Source organism: Pinus tabuliformis, chromosome 4_2 (genome assembly GCF_031772625.1).
Source record: "Pinus tabuliformis cultivar Carrire ecotype Pingquan chromosome 4_2, CPIR1, whole genome shotgun sequence".
Lineage (NCBI taxonomy): Eukaryota > Viridiplantae > Streptophyta > Pinopsida > Pinales > Pinaceae > Pinus > Pinus tabuliformis.
In genome coordinates, this window is record NC_142304.1 from 323,725,519 (window position 1) to 323,745,252 (window position 19,734).

Below are 19,734 nucleotides of genomic sequence, written 5' to 3' on the forward strand. Positions count from 1 at the left end.
TTATTAGAATCTTGTAAGCTTCGGTCCTTGGTTTTTTTCCGCCCTTGCTGTCTAGGCCACTCTGTATATTATGTAATTTGATCAAATTAATAGAAGGTTCGTCTCTTACTTATAAAAAAAAAGAATAAGAAAATATTAGAAGAAACTTAATAATAGAAAACGCAAATACTTTAACGATTGCAACTTTGAATACATGAAGTCTATATTCTCATGTGAATGACATTGTGTGTGATGAATATTTAATGAATTCTATGATTCTTTGGATCCAGAAAATGCATCTAAACTTTCTCTCGTCAAATATTGAATTTCGCAAATTGAATTTCAACATATCAAATTTTCTTCATGAAGTACTTGCATACAAGAAAACAAATAAATAATATCGATGAAAAATGTTTGCAATAACATAATCGAATTTGTTATATTGGATGTATACTTGCAATACTGAATGTTAGCACTTTGTAGGTTTCGTGGGCTGAAAAGGAAACTACAGAGGTAACCACAAACCAATTTTAAAGCTGGGATCTAGCCCTTCTAGCTTCAGAGAGGGCTCTCTCTATATGATTTTATTTTTTTTGTTTAGATCTTATATGAAAGGTCAAGATAATTTTTTCAAAGTTTTGGTTGTAGAATGAAAGAAAATGCCATTGGGCATGGAGTCATGAAAATCTTCAGTAATCAATCACAAATAAACAAAGTAGCTAAACAAGGCGAGGTAGGCAAACTCCTGGATCTCATGAATTATGTGTGGTATGGATAAGATGAATATAAGGTGAGAATCAATTAAATATAAAGCATACTTAAATGAATTTTATATTTAATCTCAGAAAGAAAACATTAATATTGTTTTAAAAAGTTAGAGCATAGCAGTGTAAGTAAATTCATCTTGTAATCTTCTTGTAACAATCAAGAAAGAAAATCCATGTGAAAACTTAGAAGGAAAAAAAAATTAACATAGAGGAAAACATCACCATTTATCTAACATAAGAATCCTGAAACAATACTGCTTTTGTATTTCTGAATTGATTACTTCAAAATAAAGTCCACAACTTATAATCAAAGAAAGACCTTTTCCTTTTGCATAATCCAACACTTTCTAATTATTTTTACAAAATACTTATAGAGTTTGTCTTGAACTAATTCAAACTTCAAATAAAATTAATTACAAAATAATATCTACCAGAAGATGTAGATATTTCAAAAATAAAACTAAATGATAGCAATCTTGGACTAATTTGGATGTTCTGTTCACACTTTGAGAAGTGTTGTTGTTAACTGTGGCTACATTTCTACTTCTTCCGTTTGAATTATTCTAATATATAGGAACTATGTTTGATTTTACTCAACAAGCTCCAAAAATTTATCCCATCTTTTTCTTAACTAAGAATAGAGAAATTTACCATATTTCGAAATATTTCATCCACTTCTGTGTATATTTAAAAGTTGGTTTATTGATAAACAGATGATGGATTTCATGATGAATGAAATGGTCATATTGTAGGTCTTTCATGAAAGCTTCTCCACTTATTATTCATGTCACTTTGGCAAATTTGGATGTATTTGCAACTATATTACACAACTAGTCCTGGTAGTTCTCTAATGGAATCAATTTTCCATTAGAAGCTCTCAAAGATGGAAGTCCATTCTCTTGAAACAAATTAAATTTTCTGTTAAATCTCTTTACTTGTAATTCTAACACTTTGCACTTATTTTCAAGCTGTATCATTAGGTTCTTCTTTGTTAAAACTCTTTTCACTTCCATGACTGTGCCTATTTTTTCTTGAATTTGAAGTTCTTTGAGATCATCCTTAGACTTGGAGTTCAGTATCTTGATAATTATGTGTGCTTCCAGCTTGTGTTCAATTTCAACCTTTGTTTTTTCAATTGTTGCTTTGACATTATGTACTAGTTCCTCCTGCTCAAATATAATCTAGAATGGTGACCAAAGCTCTATGATATTTGCATTAATGTTATGCCATATTCTTTGCTTGGCCTCTGTGTTATAGATCCATTTGGGCACATTAACCCCAAATTACAAATCGATACTATTAGGGCCCATCAACCCCTAGTGCAGTTTTTACATGCCCTAAAGAAGTTAGTCATCAGAATGCCTCACTTCTCAAGAAGTTCCATCACTAAAAACATCTAAAAAATACCTCTAAGAAGATCAGCGCAGGTAGGCCTTCATTAGGGTGCACTGCAATGCAAACCATACACTAACAGGGTGCTATGTAGCGCACTTGGTCCATCTTTGGCCTGCGCTGGGTGAATTTGAGCGGACTTCCGGGAGGGTTTGAAGATTCCTTATCCATTGGAAGCCTCTAGAAGTTTCTCAATGCCACCTACTCCTTTGAGTTCACATTTGGATGAGGAAGGGAGTTAAGGAACATCAATCCCCTATCCATTCTTCCATGGAACTGATTTCTAAATTTAGAAAGGCATTCATTATCAACATTGATGGCATAACCTCCTTCATTCACCTATAAAAATATCACTCATCTAAGAGATCAGGGGCTGGAAATGATTGAATTGTAGGGATATGCTGGTGATATGAGATTAGAATTGATTGCAAGTATTGTAATAGTGTTGAAGTGTCTTGCTTATCATGGGGTGAAGAGGGATTGAATTGGAAGAGTGTCACTAAATTGAGCAAATATGGGTTGTAATTCTTTCTCTTATCAATAAAGTCTTCAAAACTTTTTCCTTATGCTTGTGTTATATGTTGATGCTTTCATATGTATATCATGTTCTCGATTCCATGTTATTTATAAGAAATAGATCATTATCATTTGCCTTGATGGGTTTTTGTCTCTCTATTTGTGCAGGTACTTTTCAAATGGCTTAAGTATGGAAAGGAGCGGCAAGATCGGTCAAGGGAGACAGGGATCTAGCGAAAACTACAAGTAGGTTTCTCTTCTCTCTTGTTTTAACTATTGATTATAGAAAAGGTATTGATTACTTTGTCTGTTGTTTCTAGATCTGCTACTAAGTCTATAGGGTTAGGCGTTTGTCCAAGAACACTAAAACTTCCTGAAACAAATTGGTAACTCCACTGGGGAGCGATTATCCATCTTAGTAGCTTATCAGCCTCTTAAGACATTTCTACATACTTGTGGTCGTTCATTGAATTTCAGTCCTCTTTCATTGAAAATTGAGTCGAAAACGTGTCAAAATTGCCTTCAGAATTTCTCATTGTCATCAGCGCAGTCTAATGAAGGATATAGTGCACTACAGTGCACTTCCCGAATAGATACAAAGCGATTCAAGGCACTGTCTCTAACTATTGCTTGCGCTGATACCTTGAGGGTTAGTTTCCCATCTAGGAACTGAAAGTTTTTGCCAATTTTCTCTTGTTTGAATTAGTTGCTGAATGCCAATGATGTTTTTCTCTGAAGATAGTTTTTCATCTCCTTAGTCGGCCCTACTTTTATTGGATTGATTAATGTTTCTTTAATGTTTTCTTCGTCATTATTAGTCTATAGTCAAAGTTAGTTTTTAATCGATTTATCTTTAGCGAAAGAAAGTGTCGTAAAATCGTCCTTTGCTTCGAAATTTGAATTGTCGTCAAATCTTCATTCATAAAAGATTGATTGGTTGATATGTGCATATGATTAGTATTTCCATTGAAAGTGTCGTAATTCCTCATTTCTTTGAAAACGAAAGTGTCGTAGAGTCTTCCTTTCCTTGAAAAGAAATTGTCGCAAAATCGTCATTTTTATGAAAAGAGTTCACTGATCATTTGTGTACTAGTTTCCCTTTTGAATCATTCACATAAAGGGAAATTGAAAATAAATACATGAATTGTGCATATTAAAGTTTGTGAATGCTTTAAAGGAATGGTTTAGGGAATTGCATCTAGTTTGTGCTCTTTGTTGATTGATCAAAAAGTACTTGTTTGCTCTATCCCTAGTAGCTAGGATTTTCATTGTTAAATTAAATGAAAAGAATGCTTATCATATTAGTTGCATTTTAGGAATTGTAAACACACATCACATGGTGAACCCCGAAATGAAAATTATAAAGAAGATCAACTTAAAATTTATTTGAATTTACCTAATGGAGCATTGCCATCTAACGAAAAACATTTAGAGGTATAGGCTAGAGACGTGTTTCGGCGTCGTAAAACATAGTAATTGTCACTAACTTGTCTGTAATACATCCCAAGTGTGATACCTCATTCCACGTACGTGAGTATATTGTAGCTCGTCCGTGTACCTTCGGGTATATAGGGCGGTGTACAGTACGTAAAGTATATGGGAATGCTCTCACTGTGCGGTTTTGCATTAGACAACGCTTATATGAACTCGGCCTCCACGTACCTTTAGGTATATATGGGAGGAAAAATCTAGGTTGCTATCCATCCTTAGCTAACTGAGTCGGCTGCCTTGTACACTGTGATACACTGAAAAAAACGTTCGGGGAGATTTCCTGCCCGTACTTCTTGGTTCGCTAGGAGGTATTCTACAATTCACAGTTGCTTGGTAAACCTTTCACGTAGATTATCCCTCTTTTGTTTTGTTTTGTTAATTTGATTAAAATAAAATTAATTGACCACGGATAATGTCCTCCATGCTCACTCCTTAGTTTATCTTAGGTTGAAACATATGGCGACAAATACGGAGTCCACTGATCAAGGAATTCCTTTTAATGGGAATCCTTGTCCTTTTCCTTCTTTTGGAAATATTGGTGCTCCATATATGGCCAAATTTGTTTTGGGAAAATTTAGTGTTCTTGGACAAATGCCTAACCCTATAGACTTAGTAGAAAGTCTAGAAACAACAGAGAAAGTAATCTCTACCTTTTCTATAATCAATAGATAAAACAAGAGAGGAGAAACCTACTTGTAGTTTTCACTAGCTCCTTGTCTCCCTTGACCAATATTGCCACTCCTTTCCGTACTTAAGCCACTTGAAAAGTACCTGCACAAACACAGAGACAAAAACCCGTGAAGGCAAATGATAGTGATCTATGCTTACAAATAACATGTAATTTAGAACATTATATACATATGAAAGCATCAACATATAACACAAGCATAAGGAAAAACTTTTGAAGACTTGAATGATAAGAGGAAGAATTACAACCCATATGTGCTCGATCCAGTGACACTCTTCCAATTCAATCCCTCTTCACCTCAAGACAAGCAAGACACTTCAACACTATTACAATACTTCCAATCAATTCTAATCTCATATCACCAACATCTCCCTACAATCTTCCGCCCCCTGATTACTTAGATGAGTGGTATTTTTATAGGTGAATGAAGGAGGTTATGCCATCAGTGGTGATAATGAATGCCTTTCTAAATTTAGAAATCAGTTCCATGGAAGAAGGGATAGGGGATTGATGTTCCTTAACTCGCTTCCTCATCCAAATGCGAACTCAAATGGGTGGTTAGCCTTGAGAAACTTCTAGAGGCTTCCAGTGGATAAGGAATCTTCAAACGCTCATGGAAATTCGCTCAAATTCACCCACATAGGCCAAATATGGACCAAGTGCGCTGCATAGCATCCTGTCAGTGTATGGTTTGCATTGCAACGCACCCTAATGAAGACCTACCTATGCTAATCTTAGTAGAGGTAGTTTTTGGATGTTTTCAGTGATGGAAATTCTTGGGAAGTGAGGCATTCTGATGACTAACTTCTTTAGGGTATGTAACAACTACACTAGGGGTTGATGGGCCCTAATAGTATCGATCTATAATTTGGGGTTGATGTGCCCAAATGGATCTGTAATAGTTTCCCCCTAAAGCATGAAGTCGTAAATATATATGTCGAGTGAAATGCTTTATCACGAGGAGAGGAGGTTTCGAAACGGAAGGTGACCTGCATCAATTACAATATATATATCATGATAATTTGATCTTTCTAATGAAATAGATGAGGGAAGGCATACCCATGCTCAGCTTATAAAATTTCATTACATGTACAAATATAGTCGTCTACAGATATAGACCCATGAATGGTTGACCATGAATGTAAGGCCATTATACATTTGATTTAGTACTCCTAAAAATATCGCAACCCAGATGGATGGAACTAGATTCGGGGTCTTCAATCTCATTCAATCTTTTGCTCAAGTATAAGTCTAACCATGTGAATAGATGTTCTGAAGTCGAACATGGAAAGACATCGTTTGATTACCAGCCAATGATGTAAGCCATTAATAGACATGAGAGGAATCACCGATAATGATAATGACCCTCAAGGTACTATAGTATATTTCGCATGGTGTGAATCAATGATTTGATGTCGAACACCATACAAAGTCTTTTGGTCGAAGGCCATTGATGTCAACCTATTACTGGAAGTGAGAAACCTGCCATTGATGTATGCAAGCTTCAAGGTATTGAAGGGGCATTGGAGCCAGATCTCTCCTTCATGACCTCTTATGAGATGTGATTGAAGGGTCCACGAGGATAGTACCTGGTCTTGTGTCAACCTCATTAAAAAATGAAACAAGGGTCTATGAGGACAGTTCCTGGGCTTGTGTCAACCTCGTTAAAAAATGAAACCAAGGAGTATGAGGATAGTTATTTGTCTCGTGTCAACCTCATTAAAAAATGAAACAAGGAACTCGAGGATAGTTCTTTTACTGTGTCAACCTCGTTAATGAAACAGGTCCATGAGGATGGTTATTTGTCTTGTGTCAACCTCGTTAAAAAATGAAACCAAGGATATGAGGATGGTTCTTTGTCTTGTGTCAACCTCGTTAAAAAATGAAACCAAGGAACTTGAGGATAGTTCTTTTACAGTGTCAACCTCTTTAAAAAATGAAATAGGTCCATGAGGACAGTTCCTTGTCTTGTGTCAACCTCGTTAAAAAATGAAACCAAGGAATATGAACAAAGTTCCTTGTCTTGTGTCAAGTTCATTAAAAAATGAAACAAGGTCCTAAGTTCTAAAGTCGAGTCTTTGATTAGATCTCGTAAAATTCCAATAGAGTCTTTCACTTGATCTCGTAAATGAACCTTCATTCCATCCACCTCAGAGCCACGAGTAGGCTACTTAGGTAAATGTAATGAAGCTTAGGGGGCATGCACCTAATGATAAATTTAAGTTTCCCTGTAGGTTATGTGAAGGGAATCACCCCATTCACCTTTGTCCCTATCTGGATGAAGCCAAAAAGTGTTGGATAACCATCCTGCTTCACTACAACAATTTCCATTTGGTTACATGGGAATCTCCCTTTCATCATGCCGGGGGCATGTAAACCAATTTCAAGCATAGTTTTTCCTCATTTTGAGCTTGTGTAAAAATGAAACCAGTTTCAAGCAAAGCTTTTTCTCGTTTCAAGCTTGTGTAAAAATGAAACTAGTTCCAAGCATAGTTTTTCGTTTTAAGCTTGTGTAAAAATGAAACTGAATCCAAGCATAGTTCCCTATGGTTCAAGCTTGAGTAAAAATGAACCCATTTCCATTTTTAACCCTCGTGATTTCCATTCTATCAACCTCTTTTGTCAGATGAGCCTTGGTTGTTTTCATCCCATCACCACCATCTCTTTGGTTGATCATACACTTTCACTTGGTTGTTTTACCTTTTTTGAGGAACAGTTGCAATGAGTGGTCTTATTAGCCAACTTCTTCACATAAATCAACATGTTTTGAGAAGTTCCCACATCATTGGAACCAGTTGCTACCCTACAAACCACTCGTTCTTAAAAAAGGAGTCCTCTTTAAGCTCTTTTCAAACTCTCTAAATATGAAAAGATTGCCGAGTGCTTGTCTATTCCAGCTCGTTAAAGGATTGAAAACAATATCTCTCTTGTATTATTTTATGCTTTTTCGGACTTGAGAGATTATTTTATGAAAAATAATTTATGGAGTTTCTTTTTCATCCCTTTTCAAACTCTATAAACATGAAAAGTATCGAGTTGTCTTTGTTATTAAACTCATTAAAAAAATCAAATAGCGACAAGCTTGTCCATTTAGATAAGGCTGAATTTCACCTTCGCTAGAATCGTTAAAGCATCAAATAGCGATGGATTCGCCCGAAGGGTGAAATTATACAACAAGCACATGTTATCCTCCTCAAGCTTGATAAAAAATAAAGAGGTACTGGTCAGCAATGATTGGGGAAAAATGAAAAATCTGAGGAAACTTTACAGTGGCAAGTCGCTCTTGAACATGACACTTTCACCTCATCACCGTGACTATGTGAGTTGGGTCATTTAGCTTGATGGTTATGACACCATTGGTCTATCATACCATCCATTACTTTGTTCTGGGTCAATGCTACCAATTCATCTTAGTGTTGCCGATATGTTCAAGAGAAGTCATTCAGTTCAAACTTCATCCTTTGCAATACTGTAAACCTTCATTTTCATGACCGCCATTCCTGAACCTTGTTTCGTCAGTTGATTTTTCATTTCCAAAATCATTTACCTTGTTTCGTGTCGTAGATGTGGGATACATCAAGGCCCTCTTGCAATGAGTCACTTCTTGTCGACCTCAGCACATTATCCAAGAAGTTGACTTAGAAACATCCCTTTAGTACCTTGAAGCTCGCATACATCAATGATAGGTTTCTCGCTTCCGACAATAGGTTGACATCAATGGCCTTCCATTGAAAGACTTTGTATGGTGTTCGACATCAAATCATTTATTCACACCATGTGAAATGTACTATAGTACCTTGAGGGTCATTATCATTATCAGTGATTCCTATCACGTCTGTTAATAGTTTACATCATTGGCTGGTAATTAGACGATGTCTTGTTCAACTTCAAAACATCTATTCACATGGTTAGAATTGTACTTGAGCAAAAGATTGAACGAGATTGAAGACCCCAGATCTAGTTCCATCCATCTGGGCTGCGATATTTTCAGGAGTACTAAATCAAATGTATAATGGCCTTACATTCATGGTCAACCATTCATGGGTCTACATCTGTAGATGAATATATTTGTACATGTAATGAAAGTTTATAAGCTGAGCATGGGTATGCCTTCCCTTAGCTAGTTCATGAGAAAAATCAAATTATCATGATATATGTATTGTAATTGATGCAGGTCACCTTCCGTTTCGAAACCTCCTCTCCTCGTGATAAAGCATTTCACTCGACATATATATATTTATGACTTCATGCTTTAGGGGGCAACTATTACAGATCCATTTGGGCACATCAACCCCAAATTACAGATCGATACTATTAGGGCCCATCAACCCCTAGTGCAGTTGTTACATGCCCTAAAGAAGTTAGTCATCAGAATGCCTCACTTCCCAAGAAGTTCCATCACTAAAAATGTCCAAAAACTACCTCTAAGAAGATCAACGTAGGTAGGCCTTCATTAGTGCGCGTTGCAATGCAAACCATACACTAACAGAGTGATATGTAGTGCACTTGTCCATATTTGGCCTGCCGAGCGAATTTCAGCGAACTTCCGTGAGGGTTTGAAGATTCCTTACCCATTGGAAGCCTCTAGAAGTTTCTCAATGCCACCTACTCCTTTGAGTTCACATTTGGATGAGGAAGGGAGTTAAGGAATATCAATCCCCTATCCCTTCTTCCATGGAACTGATTTCTAAATTTAGAAAGGCATTCATTATCAACATTGATGGCATAACCTCCTTCATTCACCTATAAAAATATCACTCATCTAAGAGATTAGGGGCTGGAAATGATTGAATTGTAGGGAGATGCTGGTGATATGAGATTAGAATTGATTGCAAGTATTGTAATAGTGTTGAAGTGTCTTTCTTGTCATGAGGTGAAGAGGGATTGAATTGGAAGAGTGTCACTGGATCGAGCACATATGGGTTGTAATTCTTCCTCTTATCAATAAAGTCTTCAAAACGTTTTCCTTATGCTTGTGTTATATGTTGACGCTTTCATATGTATATCATGTTCTCGATTCCATGTTATTTATAACCAAGAGATCATTATCATTTGCCTTGATGGGCTGTTGTCTATGTGTTTGTGCAAGTACTTTTCAAGCGGCTTAAGTATGGAAATGTGCGGCAAGATCGGTCAAGGGAGACAAGGAGCTAGCGAAAGCTACAAGTAGGTTTATCTTCTCTCTTGTTTTATCTATTGATTATAGAAAAGGTAGAGATTACTTTGTCTATTGTTTCTAGACCTGCTACTAAGTCTATAGGGTTAGGCGTTTTTCCAAGGACACTAAAATTTCCCAAAACACTCTGTCAACATTTATGTTGTTAATGACTGATTTTCATACTTTTGAATCTGTTAAGTAAGCTTGAAAATTTTTTGCACTTCTGCTAAATATGCATTGCCATCTTTAATCTTATTTTCCTACATTATTTTCAATGATGCTAACAATATTTCATCTTCTTGGTTGGTTAATGATAAATATCCCAGAGCTTTCACTAACTTTTCAGAAGAATCTACAATGGATGTTTCTACCCTTTCTGTTGAGGTTGTTGTTGTTGTTTGTTGTACTGTCTGTTGTGCTGATGTACTTGTAGCTACCAATAGTTATTTTTATTTCAAAAGTACCTCCATGTCTGTCTCCATTTTTTGAATTTGAATGTTCTGTTCAACTATCAACTTGAACACATTTTCTTTTGCTACCTCCAACTGAGTGGTTTCTTTGTTCTGTGGGTTCTTTGTGGTTGGAAGCTTGAGTTACTTTCTTAGATCTTGAATATCAACATTCTTGTTTTAATCATCTCCTCAATTGCTTTGATGTCACTAGGATCATATCCTAGTTTAATCACCAAATCTTCAAGAGCTTTGGTTATGGTGTCTTTGGCCAAGGATGAGATTCACTCTATCTTTAGCTGTGAATGCATGTTGTTTAGAGAGGCCTATATCTTGGAGGTTTCCATGCTTGAAATTGTTAATGTTGAGTATATCATTTCACCAGCCTGTTTATGCAAGTCAATCTGATCGATTGCATGAATCTTATTGGTATCAAAAGAAAATAGAAAGACTTTGTAGTCTTCTGCACCTTTAGGGACTGGCACTGTAGGTTCTAAGAAGGCTAATTGGAAATGTCCCTTCTCTTTGCCAAATGTAGACATAAATTTGTGCTAAGTAGTAGAAGTCTTCTTCCAAAATTCTGAGTATGTTGTAGCCTTCAATGCTTCATTTTTCTTCTTAATATCTCTATATCTCACAAAAATGTTATGTTGTGTTACAATCTTGGATGTAGAAGATACAAGTGACTATGTTGTCTCTTCAATGTGTGAGAAGGAAGTGGTGGGAAGACCTATTAAAACAATTGTAGCTTGCTCATGTGAGCTTTTTTCTTCTGATGATTCCTCTTGAGTATTTTTCTGAGTATCAGTTTTAGCATCAACCTTATTATTTTCCTTAGGATATGTATTCTTTCTTCTCTTGAAAACACGAAAATATACAACTTGAGACCCTAAATATGTAGGATACATAATTTCCCTTGATCTCTTAGCTTCTTTTTCCTTTGAAATAGGAGTGTGTAGTCTAACTGACAATTTTCTCTTCAACCTCTTATAGTGTATTCTCTATCCACTCTTCTTGATTGGCATACTGCTCTATTTCTAGTCTAGGTGTATGTGCATAAGGTGTGGTATTCTTCTCAACTCTTAATTTTGAAATTATCCCTAATGGATCATAAGATCATGTGAAACTTAGCTTGAATTTAGTAACTTATTTGCTTCCTTTGATGTTGGTATGGTGTTGATGATGTAAGTACCAATATGTGCCTTCATTTTAAATTGTGCCTCCTATTTTCTTGACAAAAAATGTAGGTCACCCATATTAAACATTTTCCTCATACATTCCAAGGCAAATATTCATACTGGTACAAAAATTGGAAACCTGTAAGGAGGGATTTCACATCCATAGATTCAAATTTCTATATAATTATGGTAAAGATACCAATCTCCAACCTTGGCTTGTTCTATAAGATGTAAAACTATTTTGATTTCTAGTGAAATTATTGGTATAATATTATTGCTAAGAACACATAAGGATACATGCAAAAATTGATCTACAAAATTACTAAGTGAATATTCCTATGAATTATTCCTCACCAAGGAAGTACATTGAATGGATGATAGAGGTATTCCCTATACATACACCCTCTGTAATTGAAATTTGAACTTGTCTTCTTGATAGAACATCATCAAATATACAAGCACCGACTCGGCTTTGAATGCACCTTCAGCTATAAACTTCAAAAACTGATCATGAATAAAATTTGATAGATATTGACTATAGTTGAAAATGACTTATGGCTTCTGCCAATTGCGAACACTAACAAAATTCCTAACACTACTTCACTTACCCATTAATTTGTGGGATAACCTAATAGGAAAGTAACCATAGAAATAAATTGCCTTGACATTTCAGGGAACACAAAAGCAGAATGTGTGGGAGTATTTTTGGGTAACTCTGAATTTTCAGGCAGAAAAGACTTGAAAATATGGGCTCGTTGAGAGAAATCAAATTTCTTGTATATTTCCATGAGTGAAACAGTGGAAAATGGATGTAAGGGCACTTGAGGATTAATTTGAAGAGCTTGGCAGATAACTTTCGATGTAATTGAGAATAAGATTTCATTATTTTGGGAAATTATAGCCTTTTGGCTAGGGATATACCTAAGATGACACCATGTAACAAATTCTTGGAAGACATGAGTTTGGGGAAAAATGAATTGAGGTAAGAATGACTCCTAGATACTCAACTCATCACTGTTATCTAAGAATTTTTTATTTGCCTAGTTGTGAAGCTCATACAAGTCAAACTCACATTGGGTTTCCGCTATTTTATACTGTGCGTTAACCAAAGTAAATTCATCTAAGTTATAAATAGGAGGTAATACAAGCTTTTCAACAATCATTTTCTCCTTTCCTTTATGAGACGACAACTTTGACTGTAATGGGGGTTAAGGAAATAATGTTACCAAACTGCAATTGATCGATTATAGAAGGGGAATGTTGTAGCAAAGGGTATTGATGCACTTGAAAACATTCGAGTCTAAACCTGCACAGTTAAAATGAAATGGAAAAAGGGACTAATGCAGGGTAATGTGGGTTTTTCTAAAGGGAGAGGGGGGTGATTAATGAAAACATTACCATTTTTGGAGAATTTCATTAAAATAATTAAACATTGGCGGGAGTCATTAATGGCCAATATTTGTATGACTGTTGGTGGGGAGATTCAATGACAAATAGTAATGTGACATGGACAGATGAGTGGATGAATGTTGGCATTTACTTAATGGAGCTGGAGAAGGTGGGAGCGGGTGGAGGTTTTTGGGGGGTGCGAATGGTAAGTGGTAAAGGAGGGGAGGGCCCTGAAGTCACCGTGGAGCCACCACATGGGTTTTGGCGATTTCCATAAAACCATATTTCAAATCCCCCCACCTGGTTAAGTTTTGAAAGATTTGGGGTGGGGGGGACATAATCCTTCGTCGTTGATCTGGGCAGGGAAGATCTCGTCCATTCAATCACACAAGTTCTTTAACGAAACAAAAAAATGTCACATCTTCTTTATTTACAACTTTAATCAAAATCTTTCTTTAATTAATCAAAATTAACCATAATATAAAACTTGAGGCGCAATTTTAACTAGCACACCCTTTTGGGGATTTTTATTTTTATTTTCTTTATCCCTTTTATTCATTATTATTATTATTTTTTTTTTCAAAAGTTAAAAACAATTTAAAGTAAAAAATAAGTTTACAACATCTCGTTGGGATAAATATCTAGATAATCATACCTTGATCACAATATTTATAGGACAGTAGCACTAAATATGTGTAATAAGTGTATATGTTGTGCCACTTGTATTTGTTTCAATAATCATTGAACCAATAGCAATAGCAAGGGAACAATTCATGCCTGGTGATTACATTTTTATACTTATTGGAGATTTCAATATTGAAATTAATTCAAATAGAAAATGAAGTAAACAATTATTATAGTACATGCAGTCCAAACAATTACAAGAAGTAACGAGAAATTAATTTTTTTGGAATAAGACAATTATTGATCACATTTGGACAAATTTTCCTATTAAACAATGTTAAGTTCATATTCAATATTCATACTGGAGAGATCATGATGCAGTTAATGCTTCGCTACACTTTGTGTGATTCTAATATTGCATAAGCTATGCATTTTGTTTTGAAGAAGTAAAGTTCACTAGAAATTATAAATGTAATATAGCATATTTTTGTAAATATTAGATATTTCGTATAAGGTGAAACAGTACATTTGTTTTTTTATTCTCATGTAGAGTCTAAAATGGATATGTAATTCATTTAACTGTTACAAGGTGATAAGGACCATAGATTGTAGGAATCATATATACTTTAAAGGTATGAGTATTCTAAAATTTTCAACCATTTGTTTTTTTTTTTACTCTTTTCAATGTTTGGAAAATCAAATTTGTTAATTTTTCTATCATAACATAAGCTAATTTACGGTTGCATAAGTGCAGAAAATGTGAAATATGAAAAGTGTTGTGTGGAAGTGTTGTTTTCTTTTCTACATGTTCCTTCCCCCATACTTACTCATTGTTTCACACATTTTCTTTGCATACTTCCATATGGCGTGACACTTTTTTCTTAAATTCATGAGCTCTTTTTAAATGTGATTAATGTTTGAACTAAAATTTATTTAGGGATGACTTGCATTGAAAAAATCGATAATAGATTACATGTTTGTGAACAAAAATGAGATATGGTTAACATATAAGATAACAGAGAAATTTGCAACAATTGACCAAAGTTGCATGTGTCTCTGAAATTTTTCAAATATGTGTCAGGTTAAGTAGACAACGACATAGTAGTGGGGACCACCCTATTGGAATTTATAGGGTAAGTTCCCCAGATAGAACACCAGAGGACACCGCTCACAAACATATCATAGATCAATACACTAGTATTCTTTACGTGGTTAAAATCCTTAAAGAGGGAAACAGTCCACGGCCTCAGCTAACGCGACCATTTCAGGCAATTTATTAATAAAAGAACGGAAATTTACATAAGCTTCTCTCATGAACGGTCAACCTACAAATGACCCTCCATGCTATTTAAATAGAGATCATGTACCAATAAAGTGTTAAGCCATGGATCAAGTGTTGGTAATACCGAGGAGAGAATGAACCGTTGGATCACTTCATGTCTAGAACATATTGTGACCGTCAGAGTGTAAGTTACAAATGTACATAGTAAAGAAGCACACTTTACCTAACTCTACACTAGACCAAGTGATAATTAACTATTTCCTATGTGTCAGAATATCCTAACATTCCCCCTTAAGAACAACTTGGGATAGGATTGAAGAATGTAAAAATATGACACAATAGGAGAAGGAAGGAGGCATTAGAGCCTATCCCCCTTAATGAAAACTTCCTGAACTCCAACCATAAATCGAAGTTTAGTAAACTTCACCTCTGTGAGAGCCTTTGTAAAGATGTATGCAACTTGATCATCGGTTGAACAATATTGCACTTCAAGAACATGGTCTTGAATGAGCTTTTTGATGAAGTGCATGTGTAGTTCATTGTGTTTGCTGCGCTGATGTTGGACTGGATCATTGTATAGTTGAATGACACTTTGATTATCACATCAAAGTGTAGTCGGATGCTGCTGTTGAAAGCCAAACTCTGACAAGATCTGACGAAGCCACATGGCTTCCTTACTAGCTTCTATGGTGCCATGATACTCTGCTTTTGTTGAAGAAATAAAAATGACACTTTGTTTCTTGCAAGACCATATAATTGGTCCAAAACCAAGAGTAAAGACATAACCTGCAGTAGGCTTCCGCTCATCAGGGTCACCAGCCCAATCGGAATCAGTGAAACCAACCAATAAAGGAGATGCTTCTGCACTTTAATGAATCCCAAACTGAATTGTACCTCGAACATAATGAAGTATTCTTTTTAGAATTTTTCCAATGACTTTCATGTGGGTTTTTCATAAACCAAGAAATAAGTCCAACAAAAAAGGAAAGGTCGGGATGGGTATGGGTCAGATATAAATTTTTCCTATAAGCTGTTAGTATAAGGAAGCATCAACTTCAAGGGAAGTACAAGTGACTGAAATTTTGGCTCCAGACTGAAAGGGAGAAGGGGCTAGCTTACATTCTTTCATGTGAAAGTGGCGTAGAAGATCACTGGCATACTTGGACTGGGAAAGGGAAATACGTTCCTTGGATTGTAAGACTTGAAGACCAAGAAAATAATGCAAGTGTGCTAAGTCTGTCATTTCAAAATTCTTTTTAAGGCTGGTCTTCACATGGTTTATAAGGTTGGGATCACTACCAGTAAGGATAAGATCATCAACATAAAGAACAAGAATGATAAGAGACCTGCCCACTTTCTTGGTGTAGACAATATTGTTAGAATGACACCTAGAAAAGCTAGTATCTAAAAGAAAGCTAACCATTTTGGCATACCAAGCTTGAGGGGCTTGCTTGAGACCATAAAGGGATTTCTTAAGTCGACATATAAGGCTAGAGTCTATTTGTATAAATTCAGGAGGTTGTTCCATATATATTTCTTCATGCAAGTCCCCATGCGAGAAGGCAGATTTAACATCCATCTAATGGACTTCCCATTTGAAAGAGGCAGCAAGGGAAAGAACAAGGTAGATAGAGTTCATTTTGGCAATAGGGGAGAATGTTTTAGTATAGTCAATGCCTTCAACTTGTGAAAAGCCCTTAGAAACAAGATGAGCTTTATGTTTATCAACTTTTCCATTTGGTCCAAAATTGGTTCTGTAAACCCATTTACATCTAAAAAGTTTTCTTCCCTTTGGAAGAGGAACAAGATCCCATGTATCATTTGCCAATAATGAATGATATTCTTCATTCATATCTATGTCCCAATCTAGATAGCCTGAAGCTTCTACAAAGGTGTTAGGATCATAATTCGACGAAGCTTGAGCCAGTAAAGAAGAGGCTCTGTCGAACTGAGAACATGTACGTCATTGATCTATAGGATCGTCTGCAAGAGCACTTGCTGCATCCCGAGTAGCACGGACCCATTTTGGAAGCTGAGGAGATGAAGGAGGATCATGAGAAGGTGGGGGAGGAATTTCATCCTCACTGTCATCATTTGGGTAAGAAATATTTTTAGAAGTAGAAGGGATAGAGAGAGGTGGCACATCTGTCGAACTAGGCTCATAGGCCGATATATTTTCAACAAACTTTACATCTCTTATAAAGATAAAATTTTTGGACTTAAGTGGAATAAGTATATCCTTTGAAATCTTCAGAATATCTAACAAAAATACATTTTTCACTCTTAGGTTCTAAAGCTTTATGTTTCTCATCTGGAATACGGGCCCATGCTTCACTTCCAAAAACATGAAAGTGACTTACATCTGGTTTAATTGAGCTCCATGCTTCTTCTAGAGTGATATTCTTTAAAACCTTAGGATGAGTGCGATTTACTATGTAATTTGCACAGTTACTTGCTTCAACCCAAAAATTAAGACTAAGTCCTTTAGATTGATGCATATAATTAGTCATTTCCTTTAAGGTGCGATTTTTCCTTTCAGCTACATCATTTTGTTGTGGAGTATGTGGAATAATATGTTGCATTTGAATTCCATGCTCAACGTAAAAGTTGATGAATTTTTTGTTAACATATTCTCCACCATTATCAGATCTTAGCGTAATAATTTGATGTCCATATTATTTCTCAACAAAGGCCTTAAAGGCTAAGAACATGTCAAATACTTCACTCTTTAGTTTTAAGAAGTATACCCAAGTGTGTTTGGAGAAATCATCAATGAAATTTAAGAAATACTTGTAGCTAGAGAATGAAACATGTGGAAGTGGACCACATAAATCACTATGCACAAGCTGTAAAGGGGTTGAGGCATTCCAAGAGGCACATTTTTCAAAACTATCCCAGTGATGTTTTCCAAGTACACATCTGGAACAAACACCATCTCTGCAAGATACCATAAGAAGACCTATCACCATATTTTCTTTACATATATTTTGAAGGGAGTGACAGTTTAAGTTGTTGGCATTATGATGCATGTATTGTACTTGATGGCAACCCACTTGTAGCAGAACAACTCACTTGTATATGGTAACTAGATGAATCTACATAAGAGATATCAGATGTGACAGAATGCATGACAGTAGTGTTTATAGATGTGATGAAATACAGGGCAGCTTCAAGGAATCAGTTCAGAAGGCAACTCACTCAGATGAGAGATCACAATATAGCAGGTATATAGCAAAGAAATGTAGATCACTCTTCACAGAATGAAGAAAGAGAGGTATACGCAGGTTCACCATTGACCAAGTTGCGTATACACACAGGTCCACTGTAGTCGCGTATACGTACACATGAACTTTCACAGAAGGAAAAGTGCGTATACCTTGGAAAACTAAATTTTTGGTCTGAAGTATTTGGTCCAAGGTATTTTGATCCATGGTATTGGTCCAAGGTATCTGGTCCAAGGTATTGACCCTAGGTATTTGGTCCAAGGTATTGGTCTTAAGTGGTTTTGGTCCATGGTATTGAGGAAGGCCTAAAAATATAAAAGGAGGAGAAGATCATTAGGCCAAATCACACAAGCAAGTATTGAATATCTGATGAGATGTGAGATCAAGTATGCAAGTTATGGGTTTCTGATCTGAACTAAGGATGCACCTATATGGCTGATGATGATTGATGGACCATAATCATGAAGGCTTAGATGTACTAGCATTATGTGTGTTCAGGCTTCTGTATTGTGTTTTGGTGACTGTTTTCTGGTGATAGAATTCTGCTTGGTTGATTGTGATTATTTTCAGTGTTGATGGATAAAATCTAATGATGAATCGGGATCATAATGGCTTATCATTATGTGATATAATAATGGATGGGCTAGATCTGATCACTAACACATGTTTTATCCTCTATGTGTGATTATGTCTGAAGTTTGGAAGTGCAACAAAGTGTTTGCAGATCTATATGCTAGTTTGCTTTAGGGAAGTTGTGTATACACGCAGGTTGGCTTCTGCCAAATAGCGTATACACTCTGAAGCATGGTTTTAAGATTACAACTGATTTTGAATGATAATGTAGTGATCTGAACTCAGATCTGTGTATTGGTTACAGTGATCTGTCTATTCTAGTTGATTGATTGAATTTGATTAAGTTTGAATGAATGGTTGATTCAGTTGTGACAGAGGTTCAGTAAGTGTTTGATTTAGTTGTGTCAGAGATTCATGGGTTGTCAGTGATTGATTGAGTTTGGTTGATTCAGAAAGTAATTACAGTGGTGATTGATTTTGAGCTTCAATGTTGTTGATGGGTCCAGTATGAAAATTGGATGAAACGTGGCCTTTAGATTATGATGTTGTGTTCCAGGAGTATACAGTATGACTTATTATTATTTTATTATTTTATTTTATTTTTAAATTTTTATTTATTTATTTTATTTTTTATTTTTTATTTTTTAATTATGTTTTTTTAATTTTATTATTATTTTATTATTGTTTTTATCTATTTTTTAATTTTTATTTTTGGATCCTCGAACTTAGCCTTTTGAAAAATTACCTAGGACCTAGGACTTAGGACTTATGAGGGGATTAAAACATTTTCTAACCCTCAAGACACTTTACATCATGACTTTTACAATTTTACATCTCAAGGGGGAAAACCCATTTGACATAGACCCTCATAGACCACCTAGTTCTGTGACACAAATATAATCTAGCAGATCAACACACTAGGATTCCCCTATGATTCTAATGAAAAAATTCATTCCAGCTTTGGGGTTAGGCTAAAGGAAAACTCTGCCGATCATGGATCGGTGAGACAAAAAACCTTCCGGAA